This window comes from Alexandromys fortis, unplaced genomic scaffold (assembly GCF_014885135.2).
Source record: "Alexandromys fortis isolate MF-2015 unplaced genomic scaffold, M_Fortis_MF-2015_v1.1 scaffold_54, whole genome shotgun sequence".
Lineage (NCBI taxonomy): Eukaryota > Metazoa > Chordata > Mammalia > Rodentia > Cricetidae > Alexandromys > Alexandromys fortis.
The window spans coordinates 9,771,004-9,797,168 of NW_026067958.1; the positions used below are offsets into that span (position 1 = coordinate 9,771,004).

At 40.0% G+C, this 26,165-nt stretch overlaps 1 non-coding gene and 1 pseudogene across 1 annotated transcript; both read right to left on the reverse strand.

Annotated features, from left to right (window-relative positions):
• Positions 1-623: 623 nt before the first annotated feature.
• LOC126507875 (60S ribosomal protein L10a-like) lies at positions 624-1,912 on the reverse strand (annotated as a pseudogene).
• Positions 1,913-13,255: 11,343 nt separating this feature from the next.
• On the reverse strand, positions 13,256-13,328 carry Trnak-cuu (transfer RNA lysine (anticodon CUU)). The gene has a single exon. It is a non-coding gene; the product is annotated as a tRNA-Lys (tRNA).
• Between the last annotated feature and the right edge of the window lie 12,837 nt (positions 13,329-26,165).

Here is a 26,165-nt window from a genome sequence, read left to right on the forward strand (position 1 = left end):
TAAAGCAGAAAAAAAAAAAAAAAAAAAAAAAAAAAAATCTTACACCTTTTTTTCCCCTTGGTTTTTTCGAGACGGGGTTTCTCTGTTGCTTTGGAGCCTGTCCTGGAACTAGCTCTTGTAGATCAGGCTGGCCTCAAACTCATAGAGATCCACCTGCCTCTGCCTCCCAAGTCAGCACTTGGGATTAAAGGCGTGCGCCACCACCGCCCGGCGAAAAAAAATTCTTACACTTTTTAGTCAGTTGAAAAACCTGAGAATCTCCTATATTTATAAATGCAAAACATTGTTGAAGCTTGAAGTATTTAGAATACTTACTTATGGGAGGAGGGAGGGGAGGGAAATGGAAGGAGATGGAAATTTTTAGTAAGTAAATATAAAAAAAGAATACTTACTGAGAATAAAAAGTAATTTTTAAAAATTTCTTATCTTTAAAATTTGGTATCTGACTTCTACTAAACCAAAACGCCATGTGTAGATGAGCAGAAGGAGCAGCTCAACCACTAAGACTGAGAACACCCAGTGTTCTGTCAACTCAGTGAATGCCCTCAGGAACCAGAAGTTTTGGACACTTCAAATTGGGAACAGGTTGGTGTATGAATAAAATCTTTTCCTCCCAAAACTCAGATGTACAGGAAGATATTTTTGAGTGCATTTTTTTTTAATTTTTAAGAGGTGATACAGAAACCTTTTAATCCTAATCAAGTTTATTACTGTTTTTACAGTCAACACATGGCCTGTTGCAACAGTGGAATAAATACGACAGGTAGGCCATAGTAATTCGGGTCAGTTTTTCCCACCAAATAGGAGAATGCAACTTATTACTGAGTTTTTCAAAGATTTTTCCTCCTTTATAACTGTGAGGAAGGGATTGTGCATCTGTAGACTTTAGTCTCTCTGGGATCATTTTTTTTATTTTATTTTATTTTTTTTTTTTTTAGGGTAGCACGAAGGTTTATTGGGGCATTCTAGTAAAGACGCTGGGGCTTGCCCATGGTGCTCTTAATATACAAAGCCCAGACATTTTGCCAGTTCTTCTTGAGCAAGGACACCAAGAAATTGACAGCCAAGTGGATGTTGTAGACCAGCTCGTTGTCAGTCATCTTCACGTGGCCGACAGCGACAGCCAGACGCAGCACCTTCTTCATCTGAAACTTGATCGTGGACTCCACCTCGTCCACTTTGGCCACCATGTTTTCATTGTGTGTCAGCAGGGAAGGGAACTTGCCAGCCTTGTTCAGGCCTGGGCCCACGATACGCGGGATCTGCTTGATCAGAGACTCAGAGGCCAGAAAGACGTCATACTTCTTGGCCAGCTTTTTGACCAACTTCTTGTTCTTATTGAGCTTCTTCAGCGCCTCGGTGTCCATGTGGGGGATATCCACGGCCTTGGCCTCATCGCAGTGCTGCTGGTCCCCCAGGACGCACACCGAGAACTTGGGGCGAGGGGTGGACTTGAGCCTGACGGTGCCCAAGAAACGTTTGTCCTTCTGGGGGGTCGTAGTTCTTCAGGCTGATCTGCAGCTCCATCGTTTCCAGAAACTTGAGGCGCTTGCGCTGGTTCCCATGCAGGACCTCCCGCACCGCCTCGTACAGGGTGTCACGAGAGACTTTGCTGTTCATGGCTGCAGAGGCTGCGGGAACCAGAAGGAAGAGACTCTCTTGGATAATTTAGAAAACAAAGCAAAGCAAAAACAAACTATTCTTAGCTGAAGTCAGCATCCATAACCCTAACAAGCATGGACAGCTCCAATTTGGAAATACCCAGCTTTGTGCTCACTAGCGAATGGCAGTATTAAAATTTGTGTTTTCGCCAGGCGGTGGTGGCACACGCCTTTAATCCCAGCACTTGGGAGGCAGAGGCAGGCGGATCTCTGTGAGTTCGAGGCCAGCCTGGACTACATGAGCTAGTTCCAGGACAGGAACCAAAAGCTACGGAGAAACCCTGTCTCGAAAATCAAAAAAAAAAAAAAAAAAAAAAAAAACCATAAAAAAAAAAAAAAAAAAAAAAAAAAAAAAAAAAAAAAAAAAAATTTGTGTTTTCTTGGGGAAATCCCAATATCACCCCTTGTGGTTTCTCTGTTTCTGCCTTAAGAAAAGTTTCTGCCAACTTATTTTCAAGCAACACTTGACAATTTTGTTTTCCAAATGTTCTGGCACCTTTAGATGAGATCGAAAGTGTTGATTTCAGAACGTGGGGGTGGTTTTAGGTGCAAGATTTGCTCACTGCAAGTTTAATCATTGCAAAGGAAGATATCTCCAAGCAGCATCACTCCCAAAGCAGTCTGTGGAGGCTGGCGTAAGGTTGTCTCTGACTAGTCAAGAACTTTATTTTGGGCTCATTATCCAAACCAGTGTTTTATGACACAGTTTTCACCAAAGGGATGTAGCTGAAATTGTTTGGTAGGACTCACAACAAGTCAGTTAAAGAGAGCTCCCTGCTAGTACGTGATACCCATCATGGCATCCCTCCACTGTGGGCGACTAATACTCAAGAGGCCCTGAAAGTACTCAGGCAGGTCTTCTGTCTCAGCTAATCAATGCTGCGGTTGCTTCTGACATCCCAATGTGCTTGAAAGGGGCTCCTCAGCAAAAACAGCTCTGTCAGGGGCTGGTAGCAACAGGAGAGGGAAGGCAAGGGTTACATGTGGTCAGCAGAGCCCTGGATACACAGCCACCAGCTCTAGTGAGCATTGGGTGCTTGCCCAATATAACTCAGCAGCAGTGTAAACCAAAGGAAGGTTAGAAGTCCACTCACTCTATCTGTACACATGCCTTTTACGAATCCTGAGGGCACTGAGCAAAGCTGCTTCAACACTTCATTTTTGTTTTTTTTTTTTATATTTTTATATGATTCTTGGTGTTTTCTTCTTTTCTACACATTTAACAAAACTTTTACTTTATTGTATTTAAAATTCTTATGCTTTATTCATTACTCCCTCACAAACATACATCCAATACTCATCTAATTTTGTTCATGCATTTTTTTTCCTTTTAGGGCAATGATTTTTCATTTTCTAACTTCCTTTTTTGCCTTTGTTTCCTCCTTCACACACACACACACACACACTTAGTAGTATTTTGACTTTACTTTATTAGCTTATGAGATTATGGGGGCCAATTACATTCCAACTACCACACTTACTATGTGCAGAACTCCCCAGCATGTCATGCTTTCTTTCCTTTTCTTTCTTTTTCAGATTTATTAATTAATACATAGAGAGTTCCGGGACAGTCAAGGCTACATAGAAAGGTCCTGGAAATAAGAGAGTTCTCAAATAAATAACCTAATGTTGCAGCTCAGGACCCTGGAGAATGAAAATCAAACTAAGCGTAGCTCAACAGGCAGACAGACAAAATCAGTAATGGCGGGACGGGAGTTAGTGACATGGAGAGAACAAGGAACAAAAACAGTAGAGTCACTGGAACAAAGAGTTGGATCTTTAAAAGATAAACAAGGTTGGCAAAGCGTGTGTCGCTGAATGGAAGAGAGAGGATCTAAATTAATAAAATTAGAATTGAGATAGAAGATATTACAGTAGATATCAATGGAATTCAGAAAAATCATTAGGTCTTACCTTAAAAACACACTACACTAAGTTGATAAATCTAAAAGGAATGGATCAATTTTTAGTCATATGAGCTAGCAAATTAAACCAAAACAATTTTAACAGAGCTATATCAAGTAGTGACATTGAAGCAGTAAATTTTAAAAATCCTCCAGTTAAAAAAAAATTTCAGCCCCAGGTAAGTTTACCAATGGATTTTACTAGACCTTCAAAGAAAAAGAAAAAAACTGACACCAAAGATTTTCAAACTATTCCATAAAATAGAAAATTAGAAAATAACACCAAACTCTTTTTATGAAGCTGGTATTATCCTGATGCCAAAAGCAGGGGAAATGTCACAAAAAAAGAAAATTACAAGCTATTTTCCCTGATTGAGCATGGATGCAAAATTTTTCAAGCAAACTCTTGCAAACTAAATTCAATAAAGCATCAACTTTATCTAAAGATCCCTCACAGTGACATAGTTGACTTTACATTATCAGGGAAGAAATGGCTCAATATATGTGGTAGTTTGTAATTGCCTCCCCCCAACTCATAGGAAGTGTCACTGTTAGGAAGTGTGGCCTCGCTGGAGTAGATGTGGCCTTGTTGGAGGAAGTGTGTCACTGTGTGGGCAGGCTTTGAGCTCTCCTATGCTTTAGCTATGCCCAGTGTAGATACAGACTCCTGCTGCCTATAGATCAAGATGTAGAACTCTCAGCTCCTTCTCTAGCACCATGTCCACCATGATAATGGACTAAAACTGTAAGCCTCTGAAACTGAGAGCCACGGTTGTTTTCCTTTATAAGAGTTGCTGTGGTCAGGGTGTCTCTTTACAGCAAGTGGAACCTGAAGACAAAAGTTGGTACTGGGGACTGGGGTACTGCTGTGATAGCCTGACCATGTTTTTGTTTGGAGGAATTTGGACTTTAGAAGTTTGGGTTAGGAAAGCAGTGTATGCTTTAATGGGTCATACTAGTTAGAAGCACGGAAGACAGTGGTGCTGAGGGTAACGTGAACTGTGGTGGCCTGGCTCAAGAGGTTTCAGAGGAGAAGAATACTAATATGTGCCTAGAGATTATTCTTGCAATATTTTGGTGAAGAATGTGACTGCTTTTTGCCCTTGTCTGAAGAGTCTTCCTGATGTTAAAGTGAAGAGATTTGAATTAATTCTATTGGTTGAAGAAAGCTCAAAATAGTCTAGTATTGAACTCTACTGTGTGGTTATTAGTGGTCACTCTAATATGGATCTATAATGGAAAGAAGCAAGCAAAGCAAGGGAAAGTACAAAATGTACAATTTGAGGAGAAAAAGAGCACCAGGAAGTGGAATGTAACTAAGTCTTGTGTTCAAGGAGATAAACAGATTAAGAAATGGAATGAAGGGGTTGGTGACTTCAGTACAACATTCCCTCTTCCCCCAGCTAAATTTCTGATTTGTGAAAAGAGGTTAAAGAAAAGCTCAGAACTGGTTGTGGTGGTGCACACTTTTAATTACAGCACTCTAGAAGCAGAGGCAGACATATCTCTGGGTTTGAGGCCAGCCTGGTCTATAGTGGAAGTTCTAAGACTTAGGAAGTGAAGGTAACCATTGAAAGCAAAAAGCTGGTAAAGAGTAATTGAACAAGAGGGCCTTGTTCCAGCCCCAGAAAGCAGCAGAACCCGGCAGCTTCAGTCATGTGGTTCTGATATTAGAGTCAAGGATAGAAGAAAGGGGCTATGGACTCTTCCTCTGTGACTAAGGAAAGCTACTGAGGCCAGGCGTGTGTCAGGGGTATCCCTGAATGGAGGCCTAGAGAGGCCTTTGCATGAAGCCATGAAGTTGAAGCCTAGATTGCCATGGAGAACCCAGGATGTTGGAGATGCCAGAACATGAAATACCTGCCAGGTAGTGGAACCAGCTAAAGAGAAAGAAGTGTGTTGCAGTCAACAAAGCTAAAAGGAAATGGAGATCTGAAGAGCATTTTGACATCAGACCTGGAGGTGCAGAGTTTGGCATTTGCCCAGCTAAGTTTTGGTCTTGCTTTGGTCCAGTATTTCCTTGCTATGCTCCTTTCTCTATGTTTTGGAAGAGTATTATATGTTCTGTGCCATTATATGTTGGAAGTATTTGATCTGTTTTTTTGATTTTAGTTGTACAGGGGATTACAGTTAAAAGATTGACTCTCAGAAGAGACTTTGAACTCTGGACTTTTAAACATTATTGAGACTGTGATAGACTATGGATACCTTTGAAGTTAGACTAAATTCATTTTGCATTATGATGTTGTTTCAATCTTATGGGAGACATGGAATGGAATGCTGTAGTTTGGATGTAATTGGCCCTCAAAGTTCAGTAAGAGGGGCGCTATTAGAAAGTATGGCCTTGTTAGAATAGATATGGCCTTGTTTGAGGAAGTGTGTTACTGTGGAGGCAGGCTTTAAGGTCTTCTATGCTCAAGCTATACCCAGTGTGGATACAGACTCCTCCTGCTGTCTGTAGATCAAGATGTAGAACTCTCAGCATTTTCTCCAGCACCATGTCTGTCTGTGTCCCACCATGATGATAGTAAACTAAACCTATAAAACTGTAAGTCACCCCAATTAAATGTTTTCATTTATAAAAGTTACTGTAGTCATAACTGGAGTCTCTTCATAACAATAGAAACCCTAATACAATATACATAAATAAAAAGAAGTGCTATAAATTACACAAATGAATACAAGAAGAGAAATCACATGATTATTTTTATATATACAAAAAAAACCTCTTTTGACAAAAACCTCTTCATGTTAAAGTCCTAGAAAAATTTGAAATAGATAGAGCAAGCCTCAGAATGATTAAGTCTGTTTATAACAAACCTATATCTAACATAATATTAAATGGGAAAAAAAACTCAAAGCATTTCCACTAAAATCAGTAACAAGATATGGGTATTTACTTTCTCCATTTTTATTCAATATAGTACTGGAAGTCTTAGCTAGAACAATAAGACAAAAGAAGGGGTACAAATCGGAAAGGAATACAATATGATATATTCTTACCTAACAGTCCTTTGAAAAATCTCCATAGTTTATAAATAATTTTAGTGAAGTGGCAAAATATAAATCAGCATAGTCTTCCTATATATCAGTGACAAATATAAGTAAGAAAAAAAAAAACAGGGAAACAATTCCATTCCTAAATGTCTAAAAAATAAAAGCCTTGAAATAAAGGTAAACAAGGATGTGGTGCTGGACAGTTCTATATTCTGTCAATTATGTTTTAAATAAATGCTGATTGGCCAATAGCCAGGCAGGAAGTATAGGCAGGACAACCAGACAGGAAGTAAAGGTGGGACAATGAGAACAGGAGTATTCTGGGAAGAAGGAAGCTTCCTCTGCAGTCCTGCCCAGACACGGAAGAAGGAAGATGTGACCTACCCCACTGAAAAAGGTACTGAGCCATGTTGCTAACATATACTAGAATAATGTTATAAGAGTTAATAAGAAGCCAAGCGGTGGTGGCACACGCCTTTAATCCCAGCACTCAGGAGGCAGAGGCAGGCGTATCTCTGTGAGTTCGAGGCCAGCCTGGTCTACAAGAGCTAGTTCCGGGACCAGCACCAAAAGCTACAGAGAAACCCTATCTCGAAAACTACCCTCCAAAAAAGAGTCAATAAGAAGCCTGAGCTAATGGGCCAATCAGTTTATAATTTATAGAGACCTCTGTGTGATTTTCTTTGGGACTAAGTGGCTGCGGGAACCGGGCAGGACAGAAACCCCAACATGCAACAAGGCCCTCATGCAACAAGGATGTGAAAGACTTCTATGATGGAAACTTTAAAACAGTGAAGAGATGAAGAAGGGAAGACATTAGAAGATAGAAAGACCTCCCATTCTTATATATCATAAGACTCAAAAAAGGACAAATTCAAAATCTCTTTATCCTATCTAAAGTTTGTGGTGATATTTTATGTTTTAACAAATAAAGCTTGTTTGAATATCAGAGTGCAGAGCTAAGCCATAGAAGCCAGGCAGTGGTGGCTCACACCTTTAATCCCAGGACTCAGAAGACAGAGGCAGACAGATCTTTGTCAATTTAAGGCCACTTTGGGCTACATGAAATTGATCCCATGTAAAAGAGAAACAGAGCTCACACAAAGGTGATCCCAGCACTTGGGATCCCACACCTTTAATCTCAGCACCAGGGAGGTGGAGACAGGAGTGACATGGCTGAGTGGAGAGAGGAATATAAGACAGAAGGAGACAGAAGCTCAATGCAGTCTGGGGCAGCAGTCTGAGGCAGTCAGTCTGAGGCAGCAGTTTGAGCAATAAGTCTGATTTAATCTGAGGAAGCAGTCTAAGGACAGGATGGCTCCTTTGGTCTAAGCATTGATTGGTAGAGTTAAGAACTCTAGTGGCTGGCTGCTCTGCTTCTCTGATCTTCAGCTTTCACCCCCAGATAGTTGACTTGAGTTTTTATTATTAAAAACAATTAGTATTTGTGGTACAAAATCATTCTCTTGAGTCAATGAAATCTCAATAAAAATTTCAGTGATAGTCTTTATAAGTACAAAGAGAATCTTAAAATTTATATGGAATTAGAGAAAAACCTTGATAATCAGAACAATCTTGAGCAAAAAGAATATTGCTGATGTTATTACCAAGTTCAAGTAATATTACAGAATCATAGTCATGAAACCTGCATAATAAATTTAGCACAAGAACAGAAATATAGACCAATGAATTAGAACAGAGGGTTCATAAATAAATCCAAGAAATTGAAACCATATAATTTTTAAAAATAAAAATTCACATTCAGGAAAAGAGAGTATCTTCAACAAATTGCACTGGGAAAACTAGATAACTACATGTAGAAGAATGAAACTAGATCCCTATCTCTCACTCAGCATAAAACTCAACTCCATGTGGATCAAGGACCATGACTTAAGACCTGGAACTGCTAGGACAAAAAAGGGGGAGAACACTTGAAGATAGGGGAATAGTAAAGAACTTTCCAAGTAGGACACCAATAGCTCAGAAAATTAGTTCAACAGTTGACAGAGGGGAGCTCATGAAACCAAGAGACTTTTGTACAGCAAAGGAAACTGTCACTCAAGTGAAAAGGCAAACCTACAGAATGGCAGAAAGTTCTTGGTAACTATACATCTATGTTGACAGAGGTTTCTATCTCTCCAGGTCCCACAGCCATTTAGTCCCAAAGAAACACACAGAGTCCTACATTAATTATAAACTGGTTGGCCTGTAGAGGAATGTGGTACAGTAGTGTTGTGGGGATAGCCCGACTTATCATAAAGCCAGGATATACTTTAGAGCCACAACAGGACAACTTACATTAACCCATAATTCCTGTCTGTGTTAGCCACATGGCTTGGAACCTTTATCAGTGAGGTATTCTCATCTTGCTTCCTCTGCATCTGGTGACGACTGCAGACTGAGTCTTTCCTCTTCCCAGAATTCTCTTGTTCTGGTTGCCCCACCTCTACTCTGACTGGCTACTGGCCAATCAGCATTTTATTAAACCAATACAAGTGACAAATCTGTACAGGGTACAAGACCATTGTCCCACAGCACATCTGACATAGGATTAGTAGAATTTACAAAGAACTCAGGAAACTGTCAAGAAAACAATCACTAAACCCAAAAGTGGACTATACTGACCTGAACAGAGAGTTCTCAAAAGAAGAAATATAAATGGCTAATAAATATTTTAAAAGGTATTCAACATCATTAGCCATAAGAGAAACAAAAACTAAAATTACTTTGAGGCTCTATCTCACCCCAATCAGAATGGGTATCACCAAGAATACAAACACCAAACAGATGCTGACACACATGTGGGGAACAAACAAACCCAAATCTACTGGTGGTGGAATATAAACTGGTACAGCCACTGAGAAAGTCAGCCTGGATGTGTTTCAAAGAGTTAACCATTACCATATTCCTAGCCTTGATACTCTTGGGCCCAGAGAATGCCATGTCCTTCTACAAAGATGCTTGCACATCCATGTTCATTGTTGTTCTCTTCACAACAGCTAGATGGATTCAACCCTGATATTTATCAACTGATGAACACCAGGGACATTGTAGTACATGGACACAATGGGATTTTATTAAGCTGAAGGGAAAAGTGAAGTCAAAAAACTTTTAGGAAAATGGATGAAATTGTAAAATGTTACATTGAATGAGGTAGCCTAGACCCAGAAAGACAAACACATGTTCTCTCTCATATGTAGATCTTAGCTTCAAGTTTTTCTGTTTGTGTTTTTTAATTTGGAATGTCTGTAGATATCAGGAAGTTGAAAAGGCATCGTGATTAGGGAGGGGAACTAAAGACAGGAGAGGGATAATGGAACCCATGAGATCTGAAACTACAGGTTTGGAATACTGGGGGCTAAGGCTTTAAGCTGGAATGGAAATGGTATAGGATAACCAAACCTAAGAATGCATAAAAAGAACCTTACAGAAATCTACTAGATTTGTGTGTGTGTGTGTGTGTTTCAAAGAGTTTAAGAGTTTGAATGTACTCTGGATATGTATGTGTGGGCAATATCCTAGAAGACATGAGTTGTTTAATAAAAGTGTTGAGCTTGGGATACCACCCTACCAGTTATTATTATTCAGGGAGGCCTGAGACAACTTCCTGGCCAGGGGGAGGGGTGGGAAGGGGTGACAGATTATGACTATTGCCCTTGCTCTTGGTTGCCCACAGTAACTCAATGGGAAAACCCTGTTGTTGAAGGCACAACCTTAATAATAGGACATTGAGAAATCAAGCTGAAACTGACCTAGAAACCTCTTCCCTGCTCCCCAGCTTTCAAAGTTCCAGAGAGTGCTGTGCAGGCTTAGAATAGAAAAATCATCGATGGTCTTATCCAGTGGTGGACATGAATGATACAATACTAATCTGCCAGACAAGATGTGCCCACAGGTCCAAAGGAAACTCCATTTCCCCAAATACCAAAAGACAAAAGAGACAAATGGTTTCTGTGTTGCCTATTAGCATACCAAAGCACCAGCTGACCTCTAGGCTCTCAACATCACAAGTGCCTGTTACACATTTCAAAGCATCCTAGCTCCTCTCCTCTCCTCCTTTAACCTAAACTCTCTCCAGCTCACTGTCTCTTTTTGTCTCTCTTTCCATTTCTCTATGTTCCTCTCTCTCTGTTCTGCTCCCAATTCTCTCATGGTCAGATCAAATCTACTTTTTTCTCTGTCTGCTCTGGATTCTTCCAGATGTTTCTGGCTGTTCTCTTCCTTATACCTACAATAAAAAAAAATCTTCCCCTTACCCATACCCTGGAGTGTCATGATTATTTACCACACTTTACAATTGGATTTGAAGCCTGCTCACTAGGAGAAAATTCATATGTGATACTACAAGCCTAGTCAAAATCCCATGACAGGGAGGTCATAGGCCCTGCAGGAGAACTACCAGGTTTGCTTAAATGTACATATTGTCAAACTGTCTTCTATACCTGTTTATACCTGTATAACTGTTTAAACCCATAGATTAATGCTATTCTCCACTTTGGCCAAAGAAGTTTTTATTTGCAGAGGGCAGCAACTCATGTAAAGACTTATAACTGGTCAGCATGTGGAAGTAGATTGTTGAGTGCTTGACTCTAAACAGAGCAAATAGGGCAGATTTGTTGTTAGTTTTGTTTTGTTTTCAAAGAGCACACTTTTAATTAAAAATAAACTTTCTTTTAGGAAATGCAAATTTGGGAAAAGGACTAGAAGACCACACTACCTTAACTCTTCACCTAGACTCCAGGGCTGAGCCCCCAGGAGCAGCTTTGGTATGAGAAGATACTGGGAGGTCTTCTGGAGAAGGGCTGCAGGCTCCTCAGAGGGTTAAGAGAGCTTAGGTCTTCTTGATAATGGGATTTTTTTTGTTCTGTTTGTTTGGTCTTCCTTTGAAATAAGATTTCATATAATTTGTGCTGGACTCAAGCTTGCTACATAGCCAAGGCTGGTCTTGAACTTCTGATCCTCCTGCCTTTACTTCCCAAATGCCAGGAATATAATACACTATACCACCAGGTGTTTGATACATTTTAAATTCCACCTCCAGCCTCATTAGGAGACATCAGCATGGTCCTCTGTAATTTGTCTCTGTGGGAGACTTACCCCAATCAGGGCATTCATATCACACTCCCTTGCAGGGCTCATGGAAGAGTGACCAGACAGAATGTAAGAGTGAGAGGATACCGAGGAATGCTGAGAAATGCTGTCTTCTGGATGGGACAAGGCCTGTGCACTCAGGAGCTCACAGAAGCTATGGTTACCTGCACATGACCTGTGTAAGACACATCTCATTAGGCCAGTGCAATGGTGCAGCAGGGAAATGCACTTCTTGTTGAGCCCAATGACCCAGGGGTGATCCCTATGACCCACACAGTGGAGGGAGAGAACAAAGTCCATAGGTTTTTCCTTGGCCTCCATACAAATGCCATGGCATGCACACATACACAAATGCACACATTATATACATACATACATACATACATACATACATACATGATATCTAAAAGTTAAAAAGAAAAAGACCAAGCCTGTCAATATTCCAGCATGGATAGGGACAGAACACATGAGATTTCACTTCTAGCTAAGGAACTACTTACAACAGATAGCTGGTGATTGAGAGATCAAATGCTTAAAATGTTGAAGCAACCAACTTTGGCTAAGGCCTAGAATAACTGACAGATTATTTTTAAAGGCAAGAAAAATTTCAAAACTGTCTTGGCAAGATTTGACAGTCTGCTTATCCATTTCCAGATACTATGTATTTTGTCAGTGGTTGAGGTATGGGCAGTTCCTTGCCCAAAGGCCAGTTTTGCCAAGAAGAAGACAAGCTCTAAATGGAGTGTCTTTGGTGCTCAACATTCTCTCGGAAATAGATTGGTGTTGCCAGGAGCAATTGTTTCTCACTACCACAGAACTCTAATTTATTTAAATGCCATTTTCTATAGCAATTTGAAAAGGTTGAAGATTATATATATATAGAGAATATAATCTCTATGTATCTAAAGAACCTGATTAGTCAAACTATAAGTATGACAAACATAGATATCTTTTGATCTATAATTCTTAGTACCTATCTAACTTAAAGACTAAGACAATAAACAACTGCGCAATAAAAGAGGACAATGACCTCCTAATGTAAACAATGTATAAGTATCTTGATCAGAGGTAGAAATGTACACTGCAATATGGTAAATATATATATATATCAATACATAAAAATGTTTTAAGCAGAGGTAGAAGCATGCGTGCATATAATATTTAATATAATTTAACTTTGTATCAATATACAAGAAGCTATACCAATGTAATTGTCTATAAACAATAACTCACAAATACCAATCTATTATCCCATCATCCAATTCCCCCCCCCTTTTTTTTTAAATCTTATAAAATTCATCCCCCAACCCTCAACTATATATCAACTATAATCAACCCCTAAATGATATTCTTAATCCTAAAGACAAACTTTGCTGGGAGAGGTGACATCATCTTCTAGTGTAGGGATAAGCCCTCCCCTTGGGGGCGGGCTGCCCTCGGGCGTATGTTTACTGATAAATAGGGCGCACAGATGCTGTGCACTCTCTCCTGTCTCCGCCGGCTACTCCGCTGGAACCTTGGTTTCGTGAGTCTGGTTTTGTTATTAAACTTGTTCAAATACCTATTATCTTTGGTGATTATTAATCCAACCGCTGCATTTGGCACCCAACGTGGGGCTCGAACCCATGACCCTGAGATTAAGAGTCTCATGCTCTACCGACTGAGCTAGCCGGGCGGTCAGCCACGCAGGCTGCCGACTCCCCCGCCCGCAGCCGCGCGGCCCGGGACACAATCGCGGCCCCGAACGCGATTGCCACAGCGTCCCGCCTGCCCGCCCTTAGCCACTCCAGCGATCGCTGTCTGCTCGCCCGCCCGCCCGCCCGCTTTAGGTCAGCAGGCACGGCTTTGTTCCAGCGATCGCCACAGCGCTCGCCTGCCCGCCCGCCCGCTTTAGGTCAGCAGGCATGGCTTTGTTCCGCGCACCTCCCCCACACCGGTTCTAGGCTGCTGCGGCTCGCAGCCAGCTCTTTGTTCCTCTCGCAGCGCCAGAGGAGTTAACCCCTCCCTCTCTGCCTTGGCGTTTGGAACTGAACAGGGAAGCTTAAATATTTGCGGTTTTACAACACAAACCGCCACATTTGGCCCCGAAGGGGTCACTTTGCATAAATTTCGGTCTTGAGGTTCATTTCAGATCAACTCTCCACGTGGATTCAAGTGGACTCTTTCGCCACCTCTGGCAGGAACCAGTCATTACAGGTAAAAAATTTTTTTTTCCTTTTATAAATAAAATGTCTGACAATATCACCGCTCCCAACTTCAATAACCTTTTTGAGTGTGCCATGTGGGAGATCCTACAAGAGGTGTCTAGCACCCCACATCTATGGATCCTTCTGGGATTAGTAGTTTTCCTTGGTTTTAAGTGGTTTGACGACAAAAGTCTGATAGAGTCTTTAAGAGACGAATCCAGGACTCTTAAGGCAGAGGTTGAACATCTAAAAACTATTGGAGATGAATCCAGGATTCTTAAGGCAGAGCTTGAACATCTAAAAACTATTGGAGATGAATCCAGGATTCTTAAGGCAGAGGTTGAACATCTACAAACGATTAAGCATGACAATGATCTTCTCATGAATCAGTTTAAAGTTCTACAGGAAGAGAACAGAACGTTGTTTAACAAGACAATGGTGACTGAAAAAAATTTAGAAAAGGTTCAGGCTGATATTAAGGAGAAATTTATTATTATGGAAGAAGGAACAGCTGATTTAAATCGTAAATTTCATCAGTCACTTTCTGAAGGGACTGAAACATTATCTCAGAGAATTAAATCGGTTGAATGGGAAAATCAAGTTTTGTCTAAAGCTTATGACAGAGTGGTGGAAAGATTGTCAATACAAGAAGGCACGGTTTATGCCATAAAAATAATGTCCAAAGATGAGAACTTATCTCTAATGGACAAACTTCATACTTTAGAATCCTCAATGAAGGCTTTGGAACATAATTCTGGACAGGAGATACAGACATTGCAGAAGGCAATGGTGAATAGAATTGAAAAGATTGAGGAATTTCTAAATTCTGATTCTGATAAGGAAGAACAAACGGTAGAAAGGAAAAATTTAACTACATCTGTGGGTAAATCCCTCCGGGACAATTTCCACAAATCTCTATCTACACCTCTACCTGCCTTTCCAGTAATAACGACAGAGAAGGTGGTTGGTTTCAAAAACCCTAGGATCATTAAGGAAGATACATGGGAGCCTGTCCGTATGAATGATCTCAAAGAAATTAAACAGGCTGTCACGGCTTTTGGGATGCACTCCTCTTTTGTTAAAGAGATGCTAAAATCTTGGGCCATAACGAGCAGACCCACGCCTTTAGACTGGATCCAGATGAGCTCTGCAGTCCTTGAGAGTGGGACGCATTTAAAATGGAAATGCTTATTCAGGCAAGAGGCTAGACTTTTAGAACAGCAAGAAAAGGCGAAGGGAAGTGACATCTCCCTAGATAAAATTCTAGGTGAAGGACTCTTTTCCGATCCTCAGGAACAAGCTAATTTGGATGAAAACACACTCTCCATATGCACTACAGCAGCCTTAAGGGCTTGGGACAGGGTACAAGACCCAGGACAGAGAATGGAATCATTTGTTACAATTAAACAAGGTCAGAGAGAACCCTTTAGTGATTTTTTACAAAGACTTACTAAGGCTGTGCAAATAGGGATACCTGACCCTGACACAAGACATATAATGATTGAGTCTTTGGCTTATGAAAATGCAAATGTGGAATGCAAAAAGATTTTGGGGCCTTTAAGGTTCAGATCAGCACCCTTGGAAGAATGGGTCTTGCATACACTGGATGTTGATACATTTGATTATGGCACTGAAGCATGGGTAGAGGAAGCAATTTCCAATGGTAAAAGGAGACATCAGAATACCAAATGTTTTAATTGTGGCAAAATGGGTCATATGAAAAGGAATTGTAAACAACGGACCTTCAGAAACAATAATAATGCATCTTCTAGAAATAACAGAGATGCTGTGCACTCTCTCCTGTCTCCGCCGGCTACTCCGCTGGAACCTTGGTTTCGTGAGTCTGGTTTTGTTATTAAACTTGTTCAAATACCTATTATCTTTGGTGATTATTAATCCAACCGCTGCATTCTAGAATTACTTCCAGCTGTCATGGGGGTGACATTCTTTCTAGGGAATCCTGTGAAAGTAAAATGATGGTTAAATTTCAAGATTAATGTCTGGTAAGATTGCAAATAGTCTCTGAGTATTTTGTGGAGGTCTGGCCAGAATGTTGTAAAAGATGTTCACCATTTCAGCTAACCAGTTGGAACCATCTTGTGCAGCTGGTACCCAAAACAGGTCTTGTAGTAGTGCTATCAGTTTCATGACATCATGTCAACCAGGTGGAGTTGTTGTGGGGCCCCATCTTCTTCCTGGAAACTTGTAGAAGGAGCAGCGGGCTGTGTTCCTGCTGCCCAGCTCCAGTCCGCCTGGCTACCTTATACCCCCGAAATAACACACAAATTGTATTCATTTAAACACTGCTTGGCCCATTAGCTATAGCCTCTTACTGGCTAACTTTCACATCTTGATTAACCCATTTCAAAATAATCTGTATAGCACCACGAGGTGGTGGCTTACTGGGAAAGATTCAGCATGTCTGACCTGGTGGCTGGCTCCATGGTGGCTGCCCTGGAGAGGAGAGGCATGGTGGCTGCCTAACTTCCCTCTTCCTCCCAGCATTCTGTTCTGTCTACTCCACCCACCTAACGGCTAGCCTATCCAATGGCCAAGGCAGTTTCTTTATTAACCAATGAAATCAACACAAAACAGAAGACCCTCCCACATCATTTGCCCTTTTCTGTTTAAACAAAAAAAAGAAGGCTTTAACTTTAACATCACAAAATTACATAACAAAACAGTTATCAAGTAAGAATTACAGTTACAATATTTATATCTCTTTTATCTTTTATCATAAAAAAGGAAAACAACTATAACTATCTATCTATTCTTCAACTCCATCAAAAACTCCAGAAGGATATAATATTACCTAAGTAAATGAGAAGTAGGCAACTTACAAAACTCTAGAAATCACAGAGACATCTCAATGCCTGTACAGTCACCCAAAGCTCCTCTGTACAGTTGGGGCATCTATCTTCAGCCTACAGGCCCATAGTTTCCAGCAGACATTTCCATGAAGCAGGAAATTTCAAAGGCAGTTCAGTCACTTTTTTTTCTGTGTCCTGCAGAATGTCTCGCAGACTCTTTCATGAATCAGGAACCCCAAAAGATCATCTCACCTTTAGGCAAGTTCAGCAGTCCTCTCTCTGAGGGTTCTCTGTATCCAGTTTATGCAATAGTCCAGGCAAGAGCAGTTTCTTGTCCAAATGGCTATCAAACTCCATAAGGAGCCTCTTCGATGCCCATCTTTCTCTTGAAGTAGATTGGTGCAGCCAGGAAGAGACATGTCTCATTGTCATGAAAAGCCCTAACTTATTAAAACATTAAATGCCATATTCTGTAGTCTTTGAAAGATATGAAGAATGCCTATTTAACTGAAATATATCTCTATATATCTAGAAAATCTAACTAACATGACTACAAGCTTGACTATTATTGATGATTATCCATTAACAACCTATATTTCCTAATTAAACATTATATTTTTAAATGAACTGCACAATCACAATACCTTAGTCAAGGTCAGAAATACATACACATATAATAAAATTGACCTTAAATTTAAATCACTAAAGCATATCAATGTAAATTATTCATATCTATATCATATCACCATTTAAATGTAAAAGAACATTTATAAACAATATTTGGGGATATAGACGTAGTTATTTTTCTCCAAACTGCTTCGTGCTGAATGGGGATGCTGTTAATCAGATCTTTCATGGTGTAACCTGTGTTCCAGGTTCATCTCAGTTGGCAGTTGAGTGAAGTAATTTCTTGAAGGTGTTCACAGCAACCTTTCAAAAGGGCATGGACTATTGTACCATATTGGGATAGAAGCAATCCACAGGGTCTCATCCTCTGTGAAAACAAAAGGAGAACTTTTCCAAAGCATCCATCATAAACTTAGATCTAAATTTTGAAGTCAAGGTATTTTCAAAATATCTATTTTGGATTACTTCAGCAGCATGTATAAACAAATATCTTTTAGCAGCTATTGTTCCTTCCTTAGCATTCAAACAATTCAAAGAGAGCATAATAACATACAGTATCAGGATTCTCTGTGTATTTTCCATCTTTGTGTGGCTTTATTTTAACCTCTATTTCATTTATTTTTACTTTTTTTTTGAGGCAGGTTCTTTGTGTATCTTTGTCCTGGAATAACTCTGTAGACCAGGCTGTCCTTGAACTCACAGAGTTCCACCTGTCTCTGCCTCCTCAGTGCTGGGATTAAAGGCATGTGTTACCACACCTTGAAGTCACAGAGGTCAATCTATCTCTGCCTCCCAGGCTTTGGCATTAAAGGTGTGTACCACCACACCCAACTACTTCCTTCCTTCCTTTCTTTCTTTCTTTCTTTCTTTCTTTCTTTCTTTCTTTCTTTCTTTCTTTCTTTCTCTTTAAGAACTTTAACTTTTAGCCTGCATATATTTTTCACACACAGTAACCCATGTATAGTTTTTTTCCTTTGAATCTCTCTTTACTGTATATCTTTCTTTTTCTGACTACATGAGTCTTTAAGGAGAAGATTAAAGCCATGGCTTTGAAGGCTAGATCCAGCCCATTCCTTAGCTTTCCAGCCTCATGGGGGAGGTACTGGCTGTAGCAATTTTTATTGCTATAACTCTATGGCGTTTCAAGGTCCTTGCCAGCAAGCAAGCTGCAGCATTCTACTCACAGACCACACTCAGTTGGACTGCCTGCCTGAAAGAGTCAGTGTTTGCCCTGGCAGGACAGCCCAGAAAGCTGGCATTTTACAACGGTACACCTTTTTCCTGCTACAGCTGAAAACCGAAAAGCATGCAGTTAGATTTTCATCAACACCATTTAAGTGTTTTGTGGCAGGACTTCTTAAAAGAGCTGCAGGGTTTTGCAGCTAAAGCTGAGTCAGGAAGCCTCTTTTAGATGAGAGTGCTTGCTTGCCTCTAGCAAGCAGAGCAGACCCAAGAAATTGCTGCTACCAAGAAAGCATGCTTTACTCTATTCTTTCCCAAGCTTTCTCAGGCTTTCTCTAGATTCAGTTATCCATGTCTGGGCGCAATTTGTAGAAGGAGCTGTGGGCAGGCCTGCTTTTCATCCCACCTGGCTCCTGCATGGTTAGCTTTATACCCAAAATAACAATACACAAATTGTATTCATTTAAACACTGCTTAGACCATTATATCTAACCTCTTACTGGCTAACTCTCACATCTTGATTAACCCATTTCTAATAATCTGTGTAGTACCACGAGGTGGTGGCTTACTGGGAAAGATTCAGCATGTCTGACCTGGTGGCTGGCTCCATGGTGGCTGCCCTGGAGAGGAGAGGCATGGTGGCTGCCTAACTTCCCTCTTCCTCCCAGCATTCTGTTCTGTCTACTCCACCCACCTAACAGCTGGCCTATCAAATGGCCAAGGCAGTTTCTTTATTAACCAATGAAATCAACACAAAACAGAAGACCCTCCCACATCAGAAACTCCAAAGTTTACTGCAGGAAAATTCATTGTTCATTGTGGAAACTTAAACATTATTTATATACACATATACAGACATATATATTCAATGAAAGGTACAATAAAGACAAAAATAGATATGAAGAAAAGCAAAGATGTTTTCTAAATTCTTTTTTCTTTCCGTCCCATATCATGGCTCTTGACATAAGACAGAAACTCTGAGTTTTTCTCTTTACAACAGGCTTGGAGTTAGAGAGGGACCGAGCCAGAGTCCAACTCCCAAACCAGCTCTCTCTTTCTCTCTCTCTTTCTCTCTCTCTCTCTCTCTCTCTCTCTCTCTCTCTCTCTCTATATATATATATATATATATATATATATATACACACACACACACACACACACATATATATATACATATACACACACACATATATATGTATATATATAATTTTTATTTACAGTACATACTTGATTTTCTTGCTGATCCTTATTGGCTAGTATTTTTTTCTATCTGTCAGTATTCAAACATCCAGGGTCCCTTGAATTTTTTGAAGATGAATGTTTTCCAACAGAGATAAGGACATAACCCTGTCCCATCCTATATGTTTTTTTTACCACCTGTATGATTATCATCATTGTGGATCAGCTGTCATTTCTCCTTTTCAAGAGATTTCTCCTCTTCAAACCGAACCTTTATTAATTTTGATGGTATCCACAATTTTTCTTCTCTTGTGGAAACAAGCATAAAACCCCTTCCCCAATGCAGCACATCTTCTGGCTTCCATTGTGAGGTCAGCACTTCCTTGAAATATACCAGCTGACTTAATTCAGAAGACTTTTTCATTATCCAATGTCTTTCTGCTGCTGTTGTCCCTTTCTCATTAGCATTAAGAAAAATTCAAGGTTAATAAAGCATTATGTAATGCATTTCTTGGGGCATATTCCACCCCTTTCTGTTTGTTTAACATATTCTTTATAGTTTGATTTGATCTTTCTATAACTGCTTGACATGTAGGATTGTGTGGTATACCTGAAACATGCTTAATATTATAATAAACAAAAAAACACTTCATTTTCCTAGAGACATAAGGTGGACCATTATCTGTCTTTATTTGTGCAGGTATACCCATTATGGCAATAACTTCTAGTAAATTGTGATTACTGAATCAGCATTTTCTGAGCTTAAAGCACTTGCCCACTGAAAGCCTGAATATGTGTCTATGGTGTGATGTACATATTTTAATTTTTCAAATTCTGCAAAGTGGAACACATCTGTCTGCCAGAGTTCATTCTTTTGAGTACCCTTTGGGTAAGTCCTTGCAGGTATCTATGTTTGGTTATATAAAGAGCAAGTAAAGCATCTCTTTATAATTTCTTTAGTTTGTTGCCATATAATATCCTTTCTTTAAACCTTTGCTATTGACGTGATTTTTTTATGAAATTCTGAGGCCTGCAACATGCTTCCAATCAATAATTGATTAATTTCTGCATTACCTTGTACTAGAGGACCTGGTAGACCTGTATGGGATTGGATGTGTGCTATGTACATAGGACAAAGCCTATTCCTGATTATGTCTTGTACCTGGATAAACAGTAAAGTCAATTCTGTATCATCTGGTATAAATTCAGCGGTTTCAATATGCAAGATAACTCTTTCTGTATATTGTGAATCAGTTACTATATTAAGAGGTTCTTTAAAATACCTTAGAACCATAAGAATGGCATATAATTCTGCCTTCTAGACAGAATCATAAAAGCTTTGTTCCACCTTACTTAATTCATCTGATTTGAAACCTGCCTTCCCTAATTTATTTGCATCAGTATAAAATGTATGGGCTCCAGTCATTGGAGCCTCATGTACAATTTGAGGAAGGATACAAGAAGTTTATAAGGTTAAGTTTATCTCTTTGGGGATAGTTGCTATTAATTTCTCCCAAAAAATTAACACAAGCTCTTTGCCATGGTTCATTGTCTTCTCATAACCTTTTCTATTTCATCAGTAGTGAAAGGCACTATAATTTCAGCTGGGTCTATACCTGCTAGTTGATGAATTCTCAATTTACCTTTTATAATTAATTCAGAGACTTTCCCCATACAAGTTTTAAATTTTTTACTTGGTTTATGTGGTAAAAAGATTTATTCTAAAATAATATCTTCCCTCTGTATTAAAATTCCCATAGGAGTAATTCTGGAAGGCAATATGACTAGAAAACAACTAAGATTTGGGTTCACCCTATCCACATGTGCCTCCTGTAATTATTCTTCAACCATTGTCAGTTCCTTTTCTGTTTCAGCTGTTAATTCTCTAGGACTATTCAAGTCTTTACCACCATCTAAGGTTTTGTTTAAATGAATTATTAGATCAGGTGTTATCCCAACAGCCAGTCATAGACTGGAAATGTCTCCTAACAATCTTTGAAAGTCATTAAGAGTCCGTAATCTGTCTTTTCTAATTTGTGCCTTTTGTGATCTAATTTTTTGTAAACCTATTTTATAACCTAGGTAATTGATAGAATATTTTCTCTGTATTTTTTTCAGGAGCAATCTGCAAACCCTATTTAGGTAAAACTAGCTTTACTTCCTCAAACATTCTTTCTAAAGTATCTATGTTTGAATCAGATAGCAAAATGTCATTCATGTAATAGTAAATTATAGACTTAGGAAATTGCTTACATATTATTTCCAAAGTATTGACACAGGGTGGGGCTATTGAGCATTACCTGTGGAAGGATAGTCCATTGGTATCTCCTAGTAGGCTGAGAATTATTGTAAGTAGGCACTCTGAAGGCAAATTTTTCTCTATCCTTTTCTTGTAAAGGTATAGTGAAGAAGCCATCTTTCAAATCCATAGCTATAAGAGGCCATCCTTTGGTAATAGAGAAGGCAGAGGAATTCCAGACTGTAGAGGGTCCATAGATTGAATTACCTTGTTGATAGCTCTTAGATCTGTCACCATTCTCCATTTTCCAGATTTCTTTTTTACAGCAAACACAGGAGAATTCCAAGAGGTAGTTGATTCCTCAATATGTCCAGCATCTAATTGCTCCTGTACCAATCTTTCTAAAGCCTGCAATTTATCTTCAGCTAGAGGCCATTGCTTAACCCATATTGGCTTCTCAGTTAACCATTTTAAAGGTAGGGCTGTTGGTACCTCTAAAGGTTTGTTATTTGCTTTATGTTCTTGTACAGCTCGAATGGCTGGTGACCTTTGTTCACAGTACCTTATTACATCCTTCCCAGAATTATGAGTTCCTAGGACTGCAAGAATGTTAATCTGGGTATTCCATTGCTGTAGCAGGTCATGGCCCCATAAGGTAGTTACTACACCTCCCCACAGCAGATAGCTACTAGTAAGAAACAGTCCTTTTAGATAAGTTTTGAATCCCTGATTATTGGATATCCACCACTGCTAATGTAATAAGTCAATCAAACCAAATTAATAAATCCAGGTTTAATGAACAGAGCAAAGCACTCCTGGGTGACCTCCAGGAGTGCAGGAGAGGAATAACATGGCAAATATGGATAACAGATATTAAGTAGTCTATGGGTATGGTCTTGAGCAGCCCCGGGGCAGAAGCCGACCCTAGATGGACTTTCTGAGGGGAGGGGCTGCTGCATGGCAGGCTTTTTGATGGAGTTTGGAATTGGAGGAATGAGATCTGAGTGTGAAATGGGACCCTAAGCTGGAGATCCCCACATTTTTCTTTTGGATCTATGGTCACTGACAGGTTTCTCATGCTTTGGTGGATGGTCCCTGGATGGTAGGTTACAGCTTTGGTGGATGATGTTTTGGGAAGGGTTTTGGGAGTATTGATGGAAAGAGTTAGGGGTGGATATGACTGAGATACATTGTATACTGTTGCGCCTGCCTCCACCAGCAAGGTGGAGCTCTTCTTGCAGGCAGTTTATTCAGGACTTGTTTTTACAGCTCTCTCTCTCTCTCTCTCTCTCTCTCTCTCTCTCTCTCTCTCTCTCCCCCCCCCTTCCCCCCCTCTCTCCTTTTCTCTTTCTCTCTCTCCTCTTCTCTCTCTCCCTGGGCAAACCTCTCCCAGCCCTTAAAAAAGGCACGGGCTACCAACCCCAGATTGCCACGTGGGCACTGCCCATAGGTCCACACATATGCAAGCAGCTGATGATCATTGCGTGATCATGAGTCAGGTCTTAGCCATAATTAGGAGTTGATTATCACAGAGAGCACTCGCTTTCGGGATCGCGGAGGGCAGGAGCCAGCACCATCAGGTGTGGCTCCACGCAGCTCTCTACAGTATACATGTATGCTATTACCAAAGAATAAATTTAAAATATTATTTCTAAAAACTCTTTGGAATCTACAGGCAAGAAAACTACAAAAACTATACAAACAATATGGAAACTGAACAATATACACATGCACAGCCAGTAAGTCACAGAAAAACTGGGAGAAAAGTCAAGACCCAGAAGTCAATGAAAATGAGAGGACAACTTGCCAAAATTGTTGGAACACAGCTAAGAACAAAGTTAATAGCTCTGACTGCTATGTTAAAAAACAAATCAGGGAAACCAAATTAAACAACTTAACATACCCAATGATCCCAGTAAACCAAGAATAACACAAACTCAGAAGCAGCAGATTAAAAGAAGCAAGAAAGATCAGTCAGTTAAATGAAAACTGAAAGAACAGAGAATCAAATAAAAAGTTGGCTCATTGAAAAAAAAATGAGATTAGCAAAGCCCTTGCTAAACTAATTAAAAGAAAGAAAAGACCCAACTTAACACAGTTTCCAATGAAAAGGAGATATAACTACTGATTTTAGTGAAATACAGAGAATCATTATGGAGTACTTTGAAAACTTATATTCCAAAAAAAAAAAAACCTAGAAAAGGTAGAAGAAATACATTCCTAGGTATATGGATATATGTGACCTACCAAAACTAAATCAAGAAATATGAACAACTTAGCCAGACATATTACTACCAATGAGATTGAGGAGTTAAGAAAGAGAAGTCCTAGATCAGAGAGGTTCACTGCTGAGTGCTGCCAAGTCATTGAAGGGTCAATGCTAATGCTACACAAACTTCTTTGAGCAGACGGGGAAGGAACATGATGACCAAGTTATTCTATGAAGTCAGCACCACCGTGGGTCCAAAATCAAAGACTCACAAAGGACAAAAAAACACAAAACTATAGATTTCCATGATGAACAATGATATTACATTTCTTAATAAAATTCTTGCAAATCAAATTCAAGAATACACTTAGGGGATCACACAGCATGACCAAGTTCTCAAGAATTTAAGATAATTCAATATAGACTAATTGGTAAGTGTGATCCTGAGCACAGATAGACTTAAGGACAAAAACTACTATCTCAATTATTTTGGAAGAGGTCTATGACAAAGATCAACATCTCTTTATGATAAAAGCCCTGAAGAAATTAGGAACAAAAAGAACATACTTTAACATAGTAATGGCTCTATGTAATACACTTATAGCAATCACAATATGTAACAGAGGAAAAGACAGCATTTCTTCTTATCTGGATTTGGACAAGGGAGCTCACTCTCTTAAATTATGCTGCATGTAGTACTGTAAGTCTTTGAAGAATAGGAAAGAGAGAGAGAAGATGAGATAACTAGGAAAAGAAGTCAAATCATCCTTACTTGTAGATCACATGATCCTATGCTTAAAAGACCCTAAAAATTTCATCAGTGTAGTAATATACAAAATCAACACTATTAATGGACCCATCAAGGAAAAATGCTATCCCAATAGCTTCATAAAAACAAAGAAGAGAGAAAAGAAGGAAGGAATAAAAGAAGGTCTACATATAAATATAAACAGAGAATTTAAAAAAGACCTCTACAATGAAAGCAATTGCTGACAATGCCAGATGGAAAGGCCTTCTGTGCCCACAGACAGATAGTCAATACTGTGAAAGAGGCTGCACCAGCAAGAGCCACAGACTTACTTCAGTCCCCATCCAAAGCCTCCTACATTCATTGGAGCACTAGAAAAGCAATGCTGACAAGCACAAAGGGTCAACTGATGGCGAAGCCTTGTTAGCCAATTATCTTTAAAAGGTGGGTCGTAGTTAAGGCGTGGCTTCCTATGGACCAGGTGGTCTCTTTCTGTGGTTCCCTGCTGCATAGCTGAGCAAGGACTTCCTGTTCCTGTTGTGTGAGTTTTCCAAATAAAATATAATTGTTTTATCCTTTAGCTAGCCTGATTATTTCCCGAATCAAGCTAATTTCTACAGCTAGTGCTGATACGTGGGGCTAAGGTCCTACGGCTCTACGCAGCCATGGTCAGACTCCACACCATTCATTTGGGCATACAATTTCAGGCCCTGAGTAGCCGCTACCAGCTGACTTCTCAGTCTGATGCAGCCAAGGCCGAACAGCTTGACTGGCCTGTGACACAAGATCTAATTGGAAACCTGGGGCCAAGCAGGGGAGGCCCAGAGGCCTGCGCACAGCGCCACCACCACCACCACTGTGGGCAACGAGCCCTCTGTCACCGGGCCCAAACAGGAGGCACCTGTTTCCCTCCGCCGACTGTCTCGTGTGGCTGCTGAACAGTCGGAGCACACAGTCTATGATTTACACTAAATAACTGTTTTTAATCTAAGCATATCTTTCAGGATTTAACTCTAAAATAAGATTCAGACCAGCCACATGGCTCCAAGTGAGCCGCGACACCTACTGGCAGGTAACGGTTATTGCACCTACTCCAGCTCAAAGTGAACCACAGGTAAGTTTCATAATTTTAAATATAAATTATATCCGGGTGGTGGTGGTGCACACCTTTAATCCCAGCACTCGGGAGGCAGAGGCAGGTGGATCTCTGTGAGTTTGCAGCCAGCCTGGTCTACAAAAGCTAGTTCCAGGACAGCCACACATAAATGCATGAAACCATATCCAAAGAGAGAGAGAGAGAGAGAGAGACAGACAGAGAGAGAGAGAGAGAGA